The 21926-nt window shown below is 36.2% G+C and overlaps 1 protein-coding gene across 17 annotated transcripts in view; it reads left to right on the plus strand.

Moving 5' to 3' along the window:
• Positions 1-4065: 4065 nt before the first annotated feature.
• LOC128867611 (probable multidrug resistance-associated protein lethal(2)03659) overlaps positions 4066-21926 on the plus strand; it is a 58206-nt gene continuing 40345 nt past the window's right edge. Inside the window, exons 1-4 of one of the 17 annotated variants that reach the window (XM_054109046.1) lie at positions 4086-4159; positions 4281-4359; positions 4676-4782; positions 5355-5651. The gene's annotated coding sequence lies outside the window, so the exon portion shown is untranslated. The other 16 variants (XM_054109023.1, XM_054109062.1, XM_054109133.1 and 13 more) reach the window with 16 other exon arrangements.

Consider the following 21926-nt stretch of genomic DNA (forward strand, 5'->3'; position numbering starts at 1 on the left):
ACGGCAGTCCTTCGAGAGGCAACTCACTGGTGAACGACGAGGAAGAGGAATACCTAATCTACGTTGGGGAGACCAAGCGAGGCCCAGAACCTGATAGAAATCGATGTCGCCAACTGCAGCGAACCGAGCTAAATGTAGCAATGTTTTAGATACGGCTCAAACCGACATATGGTTTTAGTGCCATCTAAGTAAGTGAGAAAGCCTTTCCGGTACGTAGAACCAGCTGTTGCTGGTTGATAGCACTTTGGGCAACGTCAAAGAAACGACATTTAAGCCGACCGACGGATTTTTCTGAGACTACGTAGGATTCAGTGAAAGAAGCTACAGATTTGTCAGAGCACCGCACTCAGGACTGCGACGGGATGCCTTCTTATGCCCCCTGAACACCATCTACATTATGTGACATAACACCAAAGCTCAGCAAGCAGTTTCCGCCTGTATACTACCGTAAGGACATATAAAGAACAACTACTGGATTGCGCGAAATACAGATAGCCCTTGAATAACCTTCTTCGAGTGTACGTCACTACTTTTACAAACTCTCGTCTCCGAATGCCGTAATCGGAGTCCTATTGCATACGAAGAGCTTCAGCTGTCTCGTGATATCAGGGCTCTGATCCCACACCGTCAAAATTGTTCGCTTCGTAGGACTGCCGTTAAATGATATTGGGGACGACTCCAAAAGTCTTATCAATCTAAGCAGGATTTTCTGAGCAAAAAATTTTGTCTATGTATAGTTTAATGGTGAATATACAGTTAAACTTTCAAGTCCATTGGTCAAAAATTTTCAGTTATTAGTACGGACAACTTGAAAAATGTAGTTACGAGAAGAAACCTTTAAAGCTGCGATACGGTTCTAATGGGGATGAGAAAAATTAAGATATAAGTAATTTTAGATTACATTTTTAAGGCATTAGGACATCTTTCAAGATTACTTATTCCAATTAATAAATTTTAAAATTTCTATAGTGGCCTAAATCTTAGTCGCTAGAGACTAGTGATACTCAGTGTACGAAGAGCTGCAAAAATAGACAGACCTGCCAAAATAGTGCATTGAGGATGGCAATGAGAAGCCCCTTCTGATGTCCCTGATACATCACCTGCACAGTGAAGCATTTATGTTTCCTATCAAGGAGCATAAAATTATGTTCAGCAGTAGTTCCTGCTCGGGTGTTACCGTATTAACCCTCCCTATAGAGAAGGATGAAATATCTCGGACGGATGGGGCCGGAAGAAAGGCACATATATGTACGTTAAGTTCTATCTTAGGTATATTAAGGGAACTGGGTTTGGATGTGGTATTTACTATGATGAGTAGATGACACAACCCACTCTGTAGACGCTTACAGGAGACTGAGCCGCCTATCAGGAGGCATGTACATCACCTAAATGTGGAGATACAGAACAACATACGACAATCACTTGACCTTCCAGTATACAGACATATAAATGAACTCTCGCTCTCCGAACGGCATACGCGAAGTCAAATCAGTTCATTGCAGACCAAGATCTTCAGCTGCTTCGTGAAACCGGCGTAACTCCTGCGCAATTACGTTCCAGGTATATATTCTAGCAGGTGGCGTGATCTTGATGTTTCTCCACAAATGGATGAACCGGCACCTAACCACCTATTCATATATCATCTTAACACCCCTCTCTCTCTGGACTCACTCCATCGACACTATGTTTCTTTATGTTTTCTGGCCTTACCGATGGATGAGATTGATGACAACGAGAGATCGATGAATTGACTGCGATTTACAGGACTTTGTAAACTGATAGAACCACAATAACAACAACAGCGACTGGGAGAGCTTGTTCTGGTTTCGGACATAAGTGGTGATGACGGTTGCATGCGCCGATGATAAGAACAAGCTATCGAAGCTGAATCCGCGTGGGCTCATTCGCACTAACAACTTTGAAAACTGTAAAATGATCAATACCGCATTTTATGGAAAAAACGTCAGCCTTTGCCGGCGTTCACCTCGCCCAGGACTATTCGCCGGCCTACAAGTCTGTAGTAGAAATGTCAATATCGAATGAAATAAGTTAGGGATTGCTCCTGCATCGAGCATATTCTCTTGAAAAACCGTGGTCCGTCAATTACTGTAGCTTCGATGCTCTTTTATGAAATGAGGTTCTTTATTCGACCATGGAAATATCCGTATAGCCGTTTTTCGGCAACTCATTTCCCTTTTCGCTGATTGTAACAAAAATGACTCGACGGCAGGAGATGTGGGTTGAATGAATAGGTTATCAGTGAAAGAAACATTTGGAAACGTTTTATTGCTTGGGGGTATCAAAAATTTTAGAAATTTTGACTGACGTGTATCTTGCTAAAAGCAGAGTATGTTGAATGAATGAATGAAAAAAAATGAGATTTGTTCGTCGAACTCATAGTCTTTCGTGTCCTCCACTCTTCACCGTATCTCATCCGAAGCCAGTTGCCTTAGTAAACCTAGGGGTAGTCAGAGGCACGAAAAAATGATGATTTTCAATTAGTTTTTTTTGCTAGTCAATTGTTTATTTTACAAAAATAAAAACATGGCATTAATACATCATTTTTCGAGTTGACTTTAGCAAATTAAAAAAAAAAACTAATAATTGTAAAAGTTATCGCTGTTTGTGTGGCGCTCGTTTCTCTGGACCCTTGAGGTGTTCATCACAAGTCCTTGGAGATTCATCTAAAATAAATCGGACAAGAAAAATTAGTTTTCTTAATAGATAATCTTGGTCCTGATCGAAGATTTTTTCCAAAATTAACAATTTGGCTGCCTCAGTAAATATTTTTCAAATTTTCGAGAAAAAAAACCGACAATTAATTGTTTATTTTGTAAATTTTTTAGAGAAAAAGAGTCCTTCGATCAGGCACGAGTTTTTAATGTTTTTCAAAAGCAGTATAAATTTTATTGAAATCTACCAAGCGGGTTTTAAGTTACATTGATCACCAGTTTAAAAAACATAGTTTTGAGAAAAACGCATTTAAAGTTTTGCTATCGATTCCGGAGCGCTCGAGCGCCTTTTGTTAATTGAGAATAACTCTAAAAGTACTTGTCGGATTCTCTTCAAATTTTCATACAATATTTTTAAGATATTATAAATACTTTAAGAAAATGCAAAAAACAAATCCATTTTTTTGAAAATTCTGACTACCCCTAACTCCATAAGATAGAACTGGGTCGGGCTGAGCGTATGTTTCTTACTTCCGCGCGCACACGCCGATATATCTTATCCTTCCTCCTGCTATTGCATCTCATTCGAGAAGAAGGTGTGCTGGAGTTTCAGAAAGCACAGGAGTCACTCTCACTTTGTCCTTAGGGAGGGTTATGAGTTGCCATATGCTCTTTTGATTTAACACCCTAGCAAGTACCTTCACTTGGCGCCAGCTAACGTCTTTTTGTTTTAGGTCTACGTTTCTAAGGTTTTCCTTGATGCTGTCTTGTCCCATAGCAAGGAAGGCCCCGGGTGCTATTTATAACGAAGTGGGAGCTTCCCTAGCTAATATATCCGCAAGTTCGCTCCAAGTTACCACCCCTGTGTCTTGGGACCCACATGAGTCGTGTGCAATTGGACATTTCTAGCCAATTCAATTTCGCGATGTATTAACTTCAAAGGATGACAACGGGTTGAATGTCATTCCCATGGCAGCCGGTTATCAGAATGACTCGGGTTTTTCCCGACCAAGGGTTGCCGCCCCTATAAGGTAGCCCTGTCTAGTGTAGCGTACCCCGTACAAGCTTGAATGTTGCGTGATTGTCTCTCAGAATGGCAATTCGCTTATTCCGGAGTATGTTGAAAAATAAATAAAAATAATTGAATAAATAAACTTAAATTTTCTGTAAGTTACCTCAACTTTTGCTTCTATGAACTCATGTATACTCGTATGTATGTAAACATATAATTAGAAAATAAAACAAATAAAATATAGCAAATTATTTTCACACTTTCGCCATTCATACACCACTGTGCATTGGATCACACTGGCTCTACAGTTGTTTCCGCTGATGGAACTATGTACCTACCGGCAATGGGGCTGCTTCGTTTTCGGTTAGACGAGTATTTCTCTTTCAGTATTCTCTGTGTGTGGCTGCCGGCAGCATGTGTACGCGGTAAAATTCGAAAAACTGCTAAAATAAGAATAGCACAGTTACGTACCTATGTATGTCTTTGATTACTTGCATTATTTTTTGTGCTGCTTTGATGCATGCAAAATTTTGTGCAAAGAACCCTCACACATACATATGGCATTTATGTGCATGCGAGTGGTGTAAAAATTTTAGTGCTTACGGAAGGGGAAACGGAAATAATGAGGCACCACGAGTTTAGTTTAATTTTTGACAGTTATTGATGTATCATGAAGTAAATATATAACAAATTCGAATAAATAACGGCGACTCTTTTCAGTTATGCACATACTTAACATACATACATATGTATGTATTAATGTATGCATGTGTATGCGTAAATACCAATACTCGTAGGAGTACATAACAGTTGCCGGGTCGGTTGCCAAAAGCAATTTCCATTGTGCCGTCAGTGGTTCTCGGTCTGCGCCTTCGGTCTGTGCCTTCTAAATAACTGTGGCGCATCGTGCGTGCTATGTATGTACATACAGCCTTGTATATGAACCTACATACGTAACGCGCAAATATGACAAAATCATTTGTATTTGCAGAAAACTGTAAAGTTCAATAAAATGCATTCATTGTATAACAAGTAACGCAATTGATTGAGCAAAGCCAAACTATATAGAGAAGCTGAAGGAAAATCGCTAAAATTAGAGTAAGACTAAACAATTCTGCTACTGCAGATTTGTGCTATAATACAATTTGAAATTGGCCGAACTACGGTTGCTACTCGCACATAATGTATTAAGGGGATACTAAGTTGCGCATATGTTGTTGTTGTGTGGTTTTCTTTTGTGGAAAATTGTGTTAAAGTGTTTTACTTAGCCAAGGCCATAGGGATATTTTGGGAGTCTGAAGTAATTTTCGCTTTATGCAAATGCAAAAAATTACCGCAAATGGAAATCTAAAAGCCGCTACCAACAGCAGTGCCAGCATAGAATAAGTCGAATCAGTGAATATAATTTGAATATATGTTATATACATACAAATAATGCGTATGTATGTATGTATTGATAAATACACAGTAGCAATATTGGCGTTCTTGTTAGACTCGGCCGCTCTTCTTTAATGCTTCCACATATAATATTTTATAGCCGGTAGTATCAGGTAAGAAAAGGTTGCTTGGTAAAGTAGGGTGTGGTGAGCTGAGGACAGCTGGCAGAACACGGCATATAAGAGTAACAAAACAAAATCTTCACACACATACATATATATACATGTGTTTAGTGTAGGGGCGCGTCTGTGAAAGCGAAAGCCCAACGAAAATGCAAAGAATAATATGCTAGAGCTCGAATTTATGTAGAGTTCAAAGTGAGCAAAGTGCTGATTGCAAAGAAAATAATATTAGCGAAAAATAAAAAAAAGTGTTTACTCATAAGTGATTGCAAATTAATTGGAAAAGTGTTAGCCATAAAAAACTTCAACTGCGTGTAATTGAATTAATGTAAGAAGAAGCGGAGTAGTGAACGAGCTTGCCAACAACAGAATTAAGTGCAGCGAATAGAAGTAGCTTAAATAAAATAGGTAAATATATATATTAGTAAATGGTTACAGTTATATTTAAGTAATAGACGTCAAACAGACGTTCAATTGCTTTGAATTACTTCAATTCATTGGACTCGTATTTAATATTACATAAATGCATTGCATATTTGCTTTATATTTATATACATACATGTGCATATAAAAACACATTTTTCTTATTATATTATTTATTCTTTTCTTATACATAAATGTGTACACACATATATACAATACATACATGTGTTTTGTAATTTCAGACACTGATTAGGGATGGTCAGGGTGTGTGCCATGGTATGAGGTTAATTGGAAGTGCAAATGGCTTGCTCGTAGAGAGACCTGTGAAAAGTGAATGCATGCATGAGTGGGGCACGTTCTTTTTGCACTGTTAGTTATTAAATATTAAAAATAAATAAAAAAAATACATTAAATAAATTAAATTCTTCGTAACGAACAGCGGACGGTGGAGTGGCTGTTTCGCTCCGAGTCCAAAGTTCTAAAAATACTAGGAAGTTGAATTTTGTGGAGATGTTGTTTTTGTAGCAGTTTACTAAGTCCTGCCAGTGCAGGTGTAGTCACCGATCGGTATGTTGTTATTATAGCTGTAATACAAGCTCTGTCAGTTAAGGTATATCACCGGTCGTCATCGTCTAACTCATCTAACAGTAGGCTCTTTCAGCAGATTGGGCCCAGATGGAGGGGTTTTTGACTAAAACTATAGAAACTATGTATGTCATGCATAACCTACAAAAATAGTTCCTGAAATAAATTTTTTAGTTAAGAAATCTTACTACAAATATTTCTAGCGCAAAAACAAAAAAGTTTTATTGTTATAACATTTTGTAAATAAAAAATTTTAATTATTAATTTAATTTAAAATTCTTGATATTTTTCACTGCAGATTGACGTACGTTTCTGAATTTTTATTTATGATCTTATATTTTTTATTTTTGATTATAAATTTTTTATTTATGTATTATATATAAAAAACTTTACTAAAAATGTTTGCATACTCAGTTTCCAAAAGTTTTTTTGCTAGTGCTATGTTATCGGAAATAAAAAAAACTCTTTAAATGTTTATTATTCTTAAGCAAACGAATTAGAAAAAATAAACAGTATTATAATGATTATTAATGGGATATGTTGTTTAACAATTAATAATTTATTTAAACTTAAAAGTGAAACTCCCAAAAAACAAAACTAGTAAATCTTGTTTAGTTTATATTATTTTTAATATAATTTATTTGCCATTCCCAAGATATTTGTTTCGCCTACTGTATCTAATTTTATATGTATTTTATATAATGAAAAATTAATTAAGTAATAATCAAAATATAATAATACTCGACACAAGCCGAAAACGTAATTAAGTAATAATAAAACATAATTAAAGTACATAAATAAAGTACTGGGTGAGATTATTATTCCAATGATAATTGATTTTTTTTTTGAAGTCATCAAAAAATAATAGTGATTATTTAAACTAAAAATATTCAAAAAAACGAAGGTAATTTGTTTCATTTTTTAATATTTTTAATATATTTTTAAGCTTAACTTTCTTGAAATTTATTTTTGTGCCACTCCCAAGATTTTTTTTTCGCCTGCTATATCTAATTTTATATTCTATATAACAAACCGAAAAATTAATTAACTAATAATCAAATGTACTTATTTTAATGCCAAATAATTATCCTTTTTTATTTTCTTCGTTCTGATTAAATATTGCTAGTTATTATTGATTATTAACTTATAGGATAAGTGAAAAAATTTAATTCACCATTAAGTTTCATAAATTTAATAACTTTCTATCAAGCAAAAAACAATAAAATAAAAAAAAAAAAAAAAAAGTTTGCAAAATTTTCATTACTAAAGTATTAAAATAAATGATGAGCCGAAGGCCTTAGTAGCCAGCCCTCTTATTAAATTTCAGTGTATTGGTTATTTATAACTATTACTCTTATATACAAATAAAATAATAAATAAAGTAAATAAAAATTAATCATCAGAGTAATAGAATCATATATTTCGTAATTTTGGCAAAAAAAAAACAACCCTATTGCGTGACTACTCTTCGGAAATGCTCGGGTTTGAATTTCCGTGTACAAAACATGAAATGATGGAAACAGTTTTTTCTAATAGCCGTTATCCCTTGCATAGATGACTAGATGTGAAACTCTTTTTCTCGTGAGAGCGCTGAAAAATGTGCATTTTTTATAACATTTTCCAATATTGCCACACCGGTAGAAACATGAATTGGGTATTTTTGAACCAAAGGTCTGGAATTTTTAGTTTCCATACCACCATTGAGGTTAGTATTTAGTGTGCGGTTGCCCAATAGCCTTATATCACTCGTAACCCCCAACATATACTAAAAATAAGCACAATCCGTATGAAATATGTACATAAATAAGCAAAAAATTTTAAAATTTATATGTAAATGAAATTATTTAAAACGGATATTCATAAGTAATTTAATAATAATAAAGTTATGAACCCGAAAAACCTAAGTTATAATTAAAAACATGACTTATTGCGATTTTTTAATATAACACAGAAAGTGGGTAACAAAAAACAAAAATTCTCAAACAACGAACTGAATAAGTTAAAGCAGATTACTTTTAATCTTCGTAAAATAACTCAAACTCAAATTAAATTCCCTTACCTACGCTTTTCACTCATAGAATATTTACGTATATACCAATTTACAGACATAAACCAACATACAGATTTCAATAAAAGTACATGTATGTACGAGTAAAATGTATTCATATGCATATGTGCATAAGACTAATTAAAGTAGAAGTTGAAAAGGATATAAAAGGCTTTGAAAAATTCTAAAACTCCCTTCAATTTAAATTATTACGTTTCAATTGAATTAATTTAAAGACAAATAATTATAAACATTTCAACGCGTCATTTCTCCACTATGAAAAAAGGAACTGTTTTCGTCAATTATTTTTGGCGCGTTTCTTCTGGTAGCCAGCCATTTCGCCTATCAGCTGTTCAAAATCCCATAATGTGTGAGTGCTACCAAGTTTTGAAACGTCCTCATGGGCGCGCTCTCTCTCAAAATGAATAAGTTTCACATCTAGTTATCTATGATCCCTTGGCTGACAATTGAAAACCTCCGAGTGTATTTCCCCTCCATTTGTGGAATAACATAAAAACACGCACCACAAATTGGACTAGGGGCTCGACCAAAAATGTTTTAATATATATATTAATAATTATATATATATTCCGATATATATATAATAGTACTTTCCTTTTCCTTTCTTCACTTTCCAGTCTAATATTTTTTAAAACAAAATTATGACTGTTACCTAACAAATTGAATTTCAATAAATTTACCTTCAACGAAATACTTAGCCAGTGAGGTAATATTATATGCATGCATGTATTTATGTATGTAGCTATGTACATACATACAATTTGTTTGCATAAAATATAAATGCATTCACATACATACATATACAATCATGAACAGAGAACGTTTCACTGCGTTAATGTTGTATTTTATCGCCGAGTTCAGCATAGGTCAGATTTGCTGGATTTCATTTAAATTCAATTTATGAAAAATATAAATTAGTATTTACTTTGTATTTTCAAAAGGTCACTAAAACATTTATGCATTTACATATACAAATGCACGCAAAAAATGTCATAGACAGAATCAAATTAGAATCTGCAAAATCACAAATTATTTGAGGCTATTCATCTAAACGCTTAAATGCTTCGTAAATCATGTAAACCAAGTAAATTTACAGTTTCGTAAAACTGTTGTCAAGTCTTAATAATCGTTTACACGAGGTTTAACGACGTTTAGAGCAATCAATAAACGATCTGGTACGGAAATTATTTCGACTCCCACACCAAGTCTCTAATTCTCATTCCATTAATATTTGGGATCATCTTTTTATAATCAAGAGAGTCGCATTTAATACTCACTTAATACATGATTGGCGTTGGCTTACTTCTACAAATGTGATGCATACGTTAAGCGGAGTGTGACTCTCGTGCGGGTTGAGTTTATTATTGTTATTATTTTATATTTCTAATTTTTTCAAACATTAAACAATAAATAAATGATGATGTTGCAATTTTATTTAAAATTGTTTGAAAATGTAAACCTTGGTTTTTTTAAATATTTTATTATTATTACTATTATTATTAAATTTAAGATATAAGGCAATAAAATTCAATGTTAGCTTCTTTAATAAACGAAAGCAAATTTATTGTTTACTTTTCATTTGCATGTGATCACGTTAATTTAAAGTCTTTATAGTAATCGAATAGTTTATATTTACTCCTTATTGGATTACGTCTGACACAATGTGAAACTTGGTGTGTATAAGAGTTTACCTCTCCGCACTCACATTGCCCCGAATCGATGACACGAATCATGCAAATTTAACTGCCATCGTAAGTGTGGCCAACCAATAATCGGTTGATATCATTTTTAAATCGAGCTTAAAATTTTTCAACCAGTTATTTGCTTGTAACTATGTGAAAATTTGTGTAAAAAGGTTAGGGCGATTACTCGCCGATGATAGAAATCCATCGTGTCATTCAAAGGAAATGTTATGAGCGAATGATTTTCACAGCTTCTTCGACAGTGTATTCAACTTCGATGACAGTGTCATTATCTACTGCTTCTTTTGCTATTTGATCTACCTTTTCTTTAAACGGTATACCAGATTGGCACGGAGACCACATGAGAATTCAAACTCAGAGAGCTTCGCGTGGAACAGAGCGATATAGTGATTGCTGGAGCGCTTGTTTTTTAAGAGCTTGCAGGCTGTTTGGCTGTCCGAGAAGATAATAACTTTGTCCGCGCGTGCCTGACAAGCTATATTAATAAGTCTATTTATAAAGCAAATAATTTGTAACAAAATTTTAAGCTTTGGTGTTCATGTATCCAAAAATCTGGCAAAGTAGGGGAGAGTGAGAGAGCAAAATGACATCATTTTGCGGGGAGAATGCAAGGTCGTAAAATTTGCAAATTGTTATTGGGTTTGCATTCCCATACTTTTTTGATATTTTCCTCTTTGAAAGCGATTTCTCGTAAATTAAAAATGAATGTGTGACATTGTACTTTAAAACAAAAACTTTCTTTTTTGCTCTGATGCCAGACTCCCCAGCGAACCGCAACCGAGTTAGTCAAGACCGAAACATCAGCAGCAAAAGCATCACAGCCATCAGCTAAAAATTTATGTAATTTTTGTGCAGAGGTAGCTCTAACTTCTGCTGTGGTTACCTTGCGCTTAACGTCGGGGAGGGTGCGCGTGTTAACGCGTACGCTTTCTTCTATATAGCCTTGAAAGTATCACCAATCTTGGTGTTGCTAAAAACGTCTGGAATTTTTTTTAAATACACAGATGTTGCTGGATTTCGTGGCAGTATTATTGACAATTGTGTCGTACATATATTTTAACATTGAATTGTTTTAGCCTTATTATTTCTTTGCAGTGAGCTACATTCCTCTCTCAGTTGCAGGGCGCTTGTGCGTTAGCACATAGAAGAACTTCTACGAAGAAAAGAGTTTTAAAAAGTTGTAATTTTTCTCATTGTTGTTTTGCTTGCTAAAGTAGTCTTAGTTCCACAATACTCTATTTGGCTACTATAAAATTTTAGGGCTACAGGAGGGTGAGGGCCTGCTTTTATTGTTGTCAGCACTTTGGAAATATTATAATTGCGTTTTGACTCCTCAATTGCATCAGCATAGTGATCACTTACTGCCAAGGACGAGCTGATAGCTTTTCCTATGAACTCTATACACTTGACCTGCGGAATCAACCAGTTCTCGAAATTGTTTATGGCCAAAATATTGGTGCTATGTGCGTAATGCTACATTTGTCTAGTTAAAAATAGGCTTACAGGCAAATTTTTGATTTCATAAACAACTTTTAATGAGCTTAAATTAGTAAATACTTTTGAGTATTTAAAGTTGTTGCAACTTCTGGTGTCGTTTCCGGGCTTTCCTTTCCCAATCAATGTGATTGAGCCTCATCACGTCTCATTTAACAATGGCACATATTCCGAACAAATCTTGTATGAGATGTCGGATGTTCGAATGGCTTCTCCAGCACTGTTCGTTTTTCACTGAACCGTTGGCAGTGGAAGGGCACATGTTTTGCGCTCTCAACTGTATTCGAGTAACTGGGGCAAAAGGGCAGACGAGGAGAAGGAGGACTGTTATAGTGTTAGTGGTAATGTTTCTGACATTTTGATTTCTCCTCCCTTATAAAACAAAAAACAGGCTAGACATTATATTTCGTTTAGGCATTTAATTTTTGAAAAGTCTTGCACCAGGATAAAAATACGTAAATTAATGGAATTATTAGAAATAAACTTCTTAACTTAGCTGTATTGCCCTCAGAACTCAGGAAAAACAATTCCCGTATGCTGCCCGAAGACAAAACACCTTCGCATTGAGTAAACATTGTTTGTATGATCGCTCGCACGGTTAGCGTAGTTACTAATTTTGATTCTTTGTGACATTTTCTTCACTGACAGCTTTCAAGACGATACCAGAAGCGGATATAAAAAATGTTTCAAAGCATTGAAAAAATTCTGTAAATTTTATTGTATCTGAAGTGGCGTTGCAAAATTATTTCTCATAATTAAATAATAGTTGCAACTCATGCAAAAAATAATTTGCCGTGAAGTAATTGTCGTTCTATGAAGAAGTAGGTACATATATTTGAAGGGGTGTTGATTTACAGTCTGCATAATACACATACATATGTATGTGTACATATACGATTTTCCATTCCCATAATTATAAGAATATCGTGAAGCATACAATCTTGACAGCTTTGGGCCGCACATCTATAGCATGTAGATAATAACAAATGCTGAATTGCAAAAGTATTTGTAACCAAATTTTCCACGTATTCCAAGCGTATTTCATCATTGGATAACTCATGCTTGTGGCGTGCCAGAATGCGTTGGGATTACTCAATTCGATAAGAAATGGAATTTTTCGCCAGTCATTGCGCGGCAATTACGCAAACATACATACATGCATACATATGTATGGTATGTACATGAATACATAAGTACATGTATATGTGTTTGATTATACATATTTTCTCAATGAGCCAAGTGCGAAATTTATGCTAATTAATCATAATTAAAAGCTTTATTTCATTTATGTGAATTTATAGAATTTTATGCATACAAATGTAGGAAAATTGACTAAGAAAAAAGGCATAAGTTCTTTCACTTTTTTAGCATAAATTTATTTCTGACACTAATTAATATGTATAAATACATGAATATTATTTTCTATAGTTTTTCTATAATTTCATATGCTATAAAAATTTTTTTTTAGCGAATCGCAAATTAAAAATAATTTTTATAAAGTTATGTTGCAAACATTTATTATGCACGGGGTCTTTTAAGTTTTAGTTTTTTTTTAGCAGTGATTTGATTTTTTGGCATCCGTCCCAGTTCGATGACGTCTCTGAAAATGGCAAAGCTGTGCAAAATATGCTACATTGCGCAAAATTGTGGATAAAAAGGTGAATAGGAATAAAAAAGTAAATAGGAAAACTTGAGTGAAGAAGATCAAAGTTCGTCAACCGAACGGCATTCACAGCAATCGGGCCTATCTGCAGTCACCGCATGGGGAAATTTCACTGTTGGTATAAGTGTTGGTCGCCGTAGCGTTGGTGTGTGACTAATACCGTTCGCCCCTCGGCAGACAGCGGCAAACCTCCGAGTGTATTTCTGCCATGAAAAAGCTCCTCATAAAATATCTGCCGTTCGGAGTCGTCTTGAAAACGGGAGGTCCCCCCATTTGTGGAACAACATCAAGACCCACACCACGAATAGGAGGAGGAGCTCGGCCAAATACCCAAAAAGGGTGTACGCGCCAATTATATATACATATATTTCATATAATTCGATGGAAGAAAGTACTATGTTGTTTTTGTTTTTTTTTTGTGTGGAGAGTGATGCACGCGTTTGTATCGGGTGTTTTTTTAAGAGCTTGAGGACTTAAAATGATAGACAAAATATTGTTGGAATGCATTTTTTTATTGTTATCTGGTAGATAATTTCTTGGCCCTTGTTTTTTGATATGATATCCGGCATATGTCCGTCGGGGCTACGAGTTACATAGTCCATTCAATCAACCCAATTTTTGACTACTCTTTTCAATAAGTCTGGCCGTATGGCATCCATAGTGGCTTGATTATTGCAATATAGGCTTGAATAATGCAATAAATTAATTGAATGATGAGCTTGACAAGGACAAGGATACAAATGGCAAAAGAAAAGAGAGGCCCACTCTGCGTTAAAAGGATTAAGTAGAGAAGGGGTTTCTTGTTGTTGTTGTTGTAGCAGCATAAACATTTTCCAGGGTATATTCAATAACGCATTATAATGCGCAACGTACTTTTGCAGTGTTGGCAATGCGTTCAGAAATGCAGTACTGCAAATGCATCGCGTTCCAAAACGCCATTTTTGTATCAAACGTCGCGCATTATTTGCTGGAAAAATTTTAATACTGCCAATCTATCAATTGCAACACTTGTCACATAGGCAGAGCTGCCAGCGCTGCAATTACTGCGCATTTATAATGCGTTTCTGAATATACCCCCATACATATGTATATGGGGAATGCTGCTGAAGTGATAGCCCTTGTACAGATATAAATCCGGGTCGTTCCGGTAACGTAGAACCGACTGTCGTGGGAACGAGAAGGTTTTTCTAATTAGGGTTGATTAGCAGGGGGAAAAACGACTTATGCGCTAATAACATAAGTAATAAAAAGTATTTATTTACATTGCAAAAATGGAATAAATGTACCCTCAAAAGCTTTATCTAACAAATAGCAAAACAAAAAAATTCTAATAAAAATGGATTTTAACTTTATGTGATTTTTTACTTATTTTTAATTCTACAATAATAAATTTTTTTTTTTAACTAAATGTGATTTTGTTTTTCAATTTCGCACTGCCGTTTGTCTCGCTTCTTGGAGATGTCATAACTTCAATATCCGGTTACGTGTAATCGTGCACTTGGTAATTTAATATGAATTAATTTCCGGGTTCGGATGATTTAAAAGCTCGAACAAGCCTACGAATGCAATGGGGTTTTCTTGTATAAATGCATATTTTATTATTTATTGGGAGCTCTCAAGCACTTTCAAATCAGGATTCTTTTGCAACATTTTTGCAATTTGCATCCAATCAATTTATGTAAGAAAATTTATAAAAAAAACCCAAAAAAAGAAACTTTACGAGATTACCAGTTCTATTGGAAAGATTATTTAACGAAATACCTGTGCATCTTATTTACATTAGTATACACACATATATATATGTATGTATGGTATATATACAATGGTGAGTAATTATACTGGTAGCCTAATGAGTATGAATAAATTGTTCATAAACACCGTTAAGTAGTTTATTGCTGCATACGCCAACACACATTATTTTGTTTCATGCGATTGCAGACTGGATAGCAACTCACTAGTTCGACCTAAAAACATGAAAGATTTAAGAGAGTGTGCGCTTCTCCTTTCTTCTTCACATTGTCATTAACAGCATAAACTGCACGGAGTTAGCTAACCCTTAGGTTCCATTGCATGTTTTACGACAGAAAGAGGTATTTCTGAAACCAATAATATGCGAAATGAGCCTATTAATTGATCTTAGAATTAAGTGCGGGTACATTACTTTGCTATTAGGCTGGGGAATAAGTTCGTAGCGTTTTCACCGAAGACTTTGATTTAAGCAAACCACAATAATTATATCATGCCCATGTAAAAGCCCTCATCCTATCAACCATCAAGCTGTTTATGGATTACTCGCCAAACAAAATCTAAAGAAGCTTGCTTCCCCCTACCATGCCGCAGTGCGCAGATCCCTACGCGCATTTCCGACAACGCTCATAAAGGCTATTCTTGCCGAATCGGGCCTTCCGTCTCGATACGACAACATGGAGGGCAAAATATTCAGTGATAAAGGAAAATCAGGTGGTGGCCGCCGTAGACGAATGGGTTGGTGCGTGACTACCATTCGGAGTTCACAGAGAGAACGTAGGTTCGAATCTCGGTGAAACACCAAAATTAAGAAAAACCCCCACCATTTGTGGAACAACATCAAGACGCACGCCACAAATAGGAGGAGGAGCTCGGCCAAACACCAAAAAAGGTGTAAGCGCCAATTATACGGGGTGGGCCATATAGCGTTTGCTTTTTGAACCACCTATTTTTTTGAGAATGGTAACACAAATGACGTGTCAAATGTGTTCATAATTTACTCAAAGGTTCGAAATTTACGAAATGGGACGCTATACGCTTGAACAAAATTGGGAAATATTGAAAACCTATTTCCAAAGTGGTGAGTCTTCTTCTTCTTTCGCGGTTACAGTAAATGGCGAGAGTTACCGTGACATGCTCAACGAGTTTTTGTTTCCAAAAATTGAAGAGGATGACATGGACGACATTTGGTTTTCAACAGGACGGTCTTGTCACACTGTCAAAGTTACACTCGAACTTTTGGCCACCGTTTTTGAATTCCGATATCAATTGGCCGCCTCGGAGCTGTGATTTAAGCCCATTGGACTTTTTTTGTGGGGAGCCGTTAAGGACAAATGCTATGCGAACCATCCGGAGACGATTGATGCTTTAAAGCACGAAATCGAAGTTGCCATTCATGAAATTGGAGTCCAAACAATCGAAAATGTGCTTAAAAATTGGGTTGATCGAATGGCATACTGTAAAGCCAGTCGTGGCAGTTATTTGAACGATATTATTTTTCATTCATAAATGACAATGTTCAATCTTCAAAATAAAAAAAAAGTTTGAAAAAATATTGTTTAGTTTTTTTTTTATAGCCGATTCAAAAAGCAAATTTTACATGGCCCACTCTATATATATATATATATATATATATATATATATATATATATATATATATATATATATATATATATATATATTATAGGAAGTTGTCACGTATGGCTTTCTATTTTCATTCTATTCGATTTTCACGCCGTTCAATACTGCGCCAAAAGCAAGGGTAAACGCATAATTTGCTCCGACAGTTTGCCCTGTTTCCCAGTTATCCAAAACCACAAGTCAAACAAAATCATCGACTGTATTAAAAACATACTAATTTCCCATCGGAGCAGTATCAAAATCATGTGGATACCTGGGCACTCCGGCATCCAGGGTAACACACTGGCAGATACAATTGCCAAGGACATTTCCGTTACACCAACAATCCCATCCGAAGTCATCCTACCCAGGACATATACCGATTCATTCATGAACAGAGACAATCAAAATTACTTCCGAATGGTCGTATTAAAAAACACCATTATTCGAGCATGAACCCCAAATGTACAAAACTTGCCTATCCATCATCGGTACCCACCAACCACATTAACCCATAAACAAGGCTCTGTATTGGGCACACCATAATAACTAGCGCACACCTATTACAGGGTACTATATCCAACACCTGCCCCTTCTGCCAAGCCACAGCCAGTGTGCATCAGCTACTGGTATCCTGCCCAGGATTTGCTTCTCAAAGGAATCACCACTTCAGCAACAGAGATCCTCTTTAATTTTAAAAGATGCCACTGAAGATAACATAAAAAAAAATTTACACACTTCTAAAGGACACTGACCTACTCCGTCGTATCTGATCCAACACACAACACCAGCGAGCCGAAAGCCTCTGCTGCTAGCGCTGCGTTTGCTTGAGTTGCTTTTAAAATAAAAATAAATAAATAATTTCAATAAATTAATTAATTATACCTATATTCGCCATTGCTGTTTACAACCTCTTCCCGTCTCTCGACCAATTTGTTGATGCCGTTCCGTCAAAAATTGTCTGGTGTCAAAGAAGTTTTTGAGCCAATTTTTAAGGATATCTTTGTTATCGAACGCAACACCTCATACGGCGGATGCTGAAGGACCTCTCATTCGAACTCTTGGAGTGCCAGTCGAATAGCGCCTTTCACGCGGTGAAGCTGGACAATGTAGAGCTCCTTGTTGACCGTGGCATTCTTTTCGAGCATTTCCCAGTGCACCATGCCCTACCAGTCCCAACAAACACATATCATGATCTTCTTTGGATGAAGCTCCGGCTTGACTCTCGGCTTTGTCGTATCGCCCGGATGCATAGGCATGATTTCATCTCGCTTGGCGACAAAAAGTGTTATTTATGGCGGCGTGTTGCTTGATGGCCAGCGAGATGCTGAGAAACAATTTGAAGGCGACTTTCTTTGTTTGTTGTTTTTGTTGAGCTCGTGAGGCACCCAGGTTCCCAATTTTTCGGTGAATCCCTTTGAATGAAGGTGGTTGGGTGCCGCCAATTCACGACTGGTTTGGTGACCGTTCTCAAAAGTGATTTGAGACGTTCTTCATCTAATTCAGAAGGCCTTCCGCTGCCGGCCGTGCTATCGACGTCAAAGTCGCCATTTTTGAACTTTGCAAAACATTTTCGTGCTGGAGACTCGCCTATAATAAATGCTCCATACACGTCACAAATGTCCCGGGCTGCTTCGGCTGCTTTTTGACCTCGATGAAAAAGAAAATGTTGGTTTCCATTTCTAAGCCTCAAAACTAATAAAAAATTAATAACTCAAAAATACAATTAACATAAATTGCACAGCAGTAATTGTTCTACCAAATGAATACTTACTCTTTGCCAAATAAATCGTTGTAAAATAAAAGAAAATATAAAAACGCTATGAACTTATTCCCCAACCCAATATATCTGAGCGAATTGCGAGACAAATCTGGAACCTGTAAACGCACAGTAATACTCGTACGGTTGGTTGCTAAGGTCCACTTTAATACAATAGTGACCCTTGTATGAGTGTATGTTTGTGTGTATGTGAGTGTGTGTGGGTATGTGTGTATGAATGCGTGTATACATGAGCTTGCAAATCCGCCAGCGATTTTGTATTCGCTTGAATTTTACTTTTCCTCTGAATCTTTTGTTTTTATACTTTGCAATTTTTTTTTATCGTTTTGGTGCATTCGATTTCCTGGATGATGCAAGCAAAAAACTGAGAATAGTTCGATCTAAACTTCAACTATTTTATTTATTTTGTTACTTGTACAATTTTCCAGACCCCATTCAATCGCTGGCACATTTTTGTGGTAGTGTGTGTGTGTGCGCTTTGTATATTTCTGTTATTTGATTCTATAATTGAATTCCCATTATTTACTTTCGGTTTTCGATCAATGATAGGCGGGTCGAGTGATCTTTACTTTAGCAATTCACATCACTTATTTTACGATTTTAATTTGGTCGACAAATATTGATAAAGTTGCGCAAATCCAAAACGAAAAATGTACATATGTAACATAGATAAGTTTATGTATGCATGTACGAAGAACTTTGGCTGACTTTGGCGTGTAGTAAAATCTGTGCCTCTTAACTAATGAATCACCGTTTATTTTGCATTGGTTGCCAAATTTTTGTACCGTTTCTACTGTAGGGTGGTTTGAAAATTGTCATGGAGGTTAAGTTATTTAGAATTACGCAACAAGCGAAACATTTTTGAAAAAAATCATTGCAGATTGATTGAAAAGTAATGAAATTAGGTTTTTTTTTCACTGCAATCTCCACAACTTCTTTAAATAATTGGGGCGTATACTTCTGTTAGGTGTTTGACCTTCTATTTGTGGCGTATGTCTTTTTGTTGTTCCACAAATGACTGGAATTACAGTTTTAAGCCGACTCCGAATGGCAGATGTATTTTATGAGGAGCTTTTTCATGGCAGAAATAGCGGTCGCCCGTCAGCAGGTTTGTCATTGCCTGTCTGCATTTTAAGCTTTTTCTCAAAAAAGATACCAAAAATGTTTACTACGTGGTTCATCTTCAACGCTTGTATGACAACTTCAAATTGCTTGTAAACAAAGAATGAATTCACAGATCGAGACAATGTTTGAGTGATGCCGTATGGTAAAAACTATCTTTTGGAGTGAGGAAGCACATTTTCGTTGAATTAGAAGTGTAAATAAGCAAAATGTCTGTTATTTATTGAATTTTTCTGAAATCAATAAACAATTGTTTTTACTGAAATTCAATAGAATTCGAGATCTCATTGAGTTCATGAAGAGAGCGAGCAATAGGAGCATTCAAGGTGGATTTATTAAGGTGACAGCATTCACCCAGCTGAATTTTTCGACGTAGGTATGGCTTACGTCAAAATGATATGCTTTGTTTGTATGTATTGGTATGTTCACATTCGTATGTTTACATTTGATTACTGATTTTGACGTGATGCTTGGACCAAACGCAACAACAAATACATGTAGGGTTTTACTTATATGTGTTTGCTGTCACCTGTAATAAATTCGCCTTGGGAGCATTGCAGGCATAATTTGTTCTCAACCTATTCAAATGAAACGGATATTTATTTAGCAAAGACCTGGTAGAGACCTTTTAAGTTAATCATTTCTAGAAGAGAAACAGTCAATTTTCCCCCTGATAATATTAAACAAAAAAGGCTGCGATAAAATCGATCTTCTACTTTCTAGCTGTTTAAGATTATTTAGAAGTAAGCGGGATTTATATGACGAGATAGGAACAGAGAAATTCAGTGAAGAGTAAGCATACTTAAGAAAAACTGTTTGAGCTCGCTCAATTCTGTCGATAGAGAATTGTGGACCTAAAGTACAGCACCGGCTATCAAAATAGAGATCATCAGCCACCAACAACAGTTCCAAAGTGACGGTTTGGTTTGCATTGTCAATCAGTGGAATAATTAGACAATTTTTCGTTTTTTTTTGGAAATCATCGAGGGCAAGTAATTTCTGTGAACGGTGTCTCTTATAGGCGCACACTGAACGATTATTTTCTGCCAATAATAAGAGAACGCCCTTCCTTCCAGCAAGATGGCGCCATGGGGCACACGGTCAGAGACACCATGCCAATACAGCGTGATTTCTTCCCTAACGAACTGATAAGCCTGACGATCTAGGTCACCCGATCTTACTCCTATGGACTTTACTTCAAAAGTGAAGTATATGAACGATGTGTGCAAGGAAATGAAATTGCCGACAGCGGCCAGCGATCAGCGGTTACCCTCCGGCACCAGAGCCATTAATCGCAATCACTTCTACAGGAATCATGAATTGGTTGAGCGATTATGTGCGCAATTTACATAAAGAGCGATGGTCCGGTCTGGAACGCTGCAGAAATACAAAGTGTTTTGTGGCAAGGCCGAATAGAAAACTGTCAAATTTTCTTCAAAACTTGGAAGAAAAGACATTCGGTTGGTGATGGGTATTATTATAAGACACAACCCATGGGATTAGCATATGGTCACCATTGGAATTATTGAGCACCCGCGCACTGAGCATTTTCTCTATGAGTGCACTTTCCAACTGGATGATATTTTCAGATTTGTCAAAGAATCGGGAAAACTCTCACAGGGGTAGCTATCTCTGTCTCTATTGTATCATATCTCTTTCTCTCTGTCACTTCTCTCCTTTCCATCTTGACTATCAAAACTTTAACTTTTCAGAGCTTCGAATGCAATGGGCGTTTGAGGAGTTACTCTCAGTGCTTCTTGGCCCGCTTTTATCAAATTTCAATTTCAAGGCCTATAAAACATCTCTGTGATATGTGTCGACCAAGCATTAAATAAAACTATCCCTCACCAGATTAATGGCATCTCGACATCAGTTTTCAAAGAGTGGTACGGAGTACGGAGGCCAGAAGATATAGAGGAACTAATTTTTAAAAAATAAAATCCGCACTTTTCTTCTTTGTAATAGTGATAGAAATACATTTTTATCATTAATAATTCTGTTTAATTTTTTAATACCGCCTCCGGACACCCTGTACCATTAGTTGTATACTAAATAGTTCTCAGTAGCCCAAAAACTCCAATCCGATTAGTGTCAAAATTTGTTGTTGTTGTTGTTTTAACAGCATAGTTTGCCCTGTCAGTGTAGGTATATCATCTGTCGTCTTCGTCTGGCTCATCTAGGGGTAGGCCCAGGAAACGTGCTGTTTCGACAGGTTGGGTCCAGAGGGAGAGGGGGGTTAGATGAGTCTGATTAAGGGGGCATATGAAGAGGTGGTTAGTGTCATGCGGGGTACCTTCACATGCCGGACATGTGTTTGGTATGTCGGGGTCAATTCTGGATAAGTAGGAGTTTAACCTGCTATAATATCCAGAACGTAATTGTGCCAATGTTACACGAGTCTCACGGGGAAGCTGGAGCTCTTCATCTGCAATGGGTGGTGGTTGGACTCCGATTACGGCATTCACGGGACGGGAGTTCA

This window comes from Anastrepha ludens, chromosome 2, assembly GCF_028408465.1.
Source record: "Anastrepha ludens isolate Willacy chromosome 2, idAnaLude1.1, whole genome shotgun sequence".
NCBI lineage: Eukaryota > Metazoa > Arthropoda > Insecta > Diptera > Tephritidae > Anastrepha > Anastrepha ludens.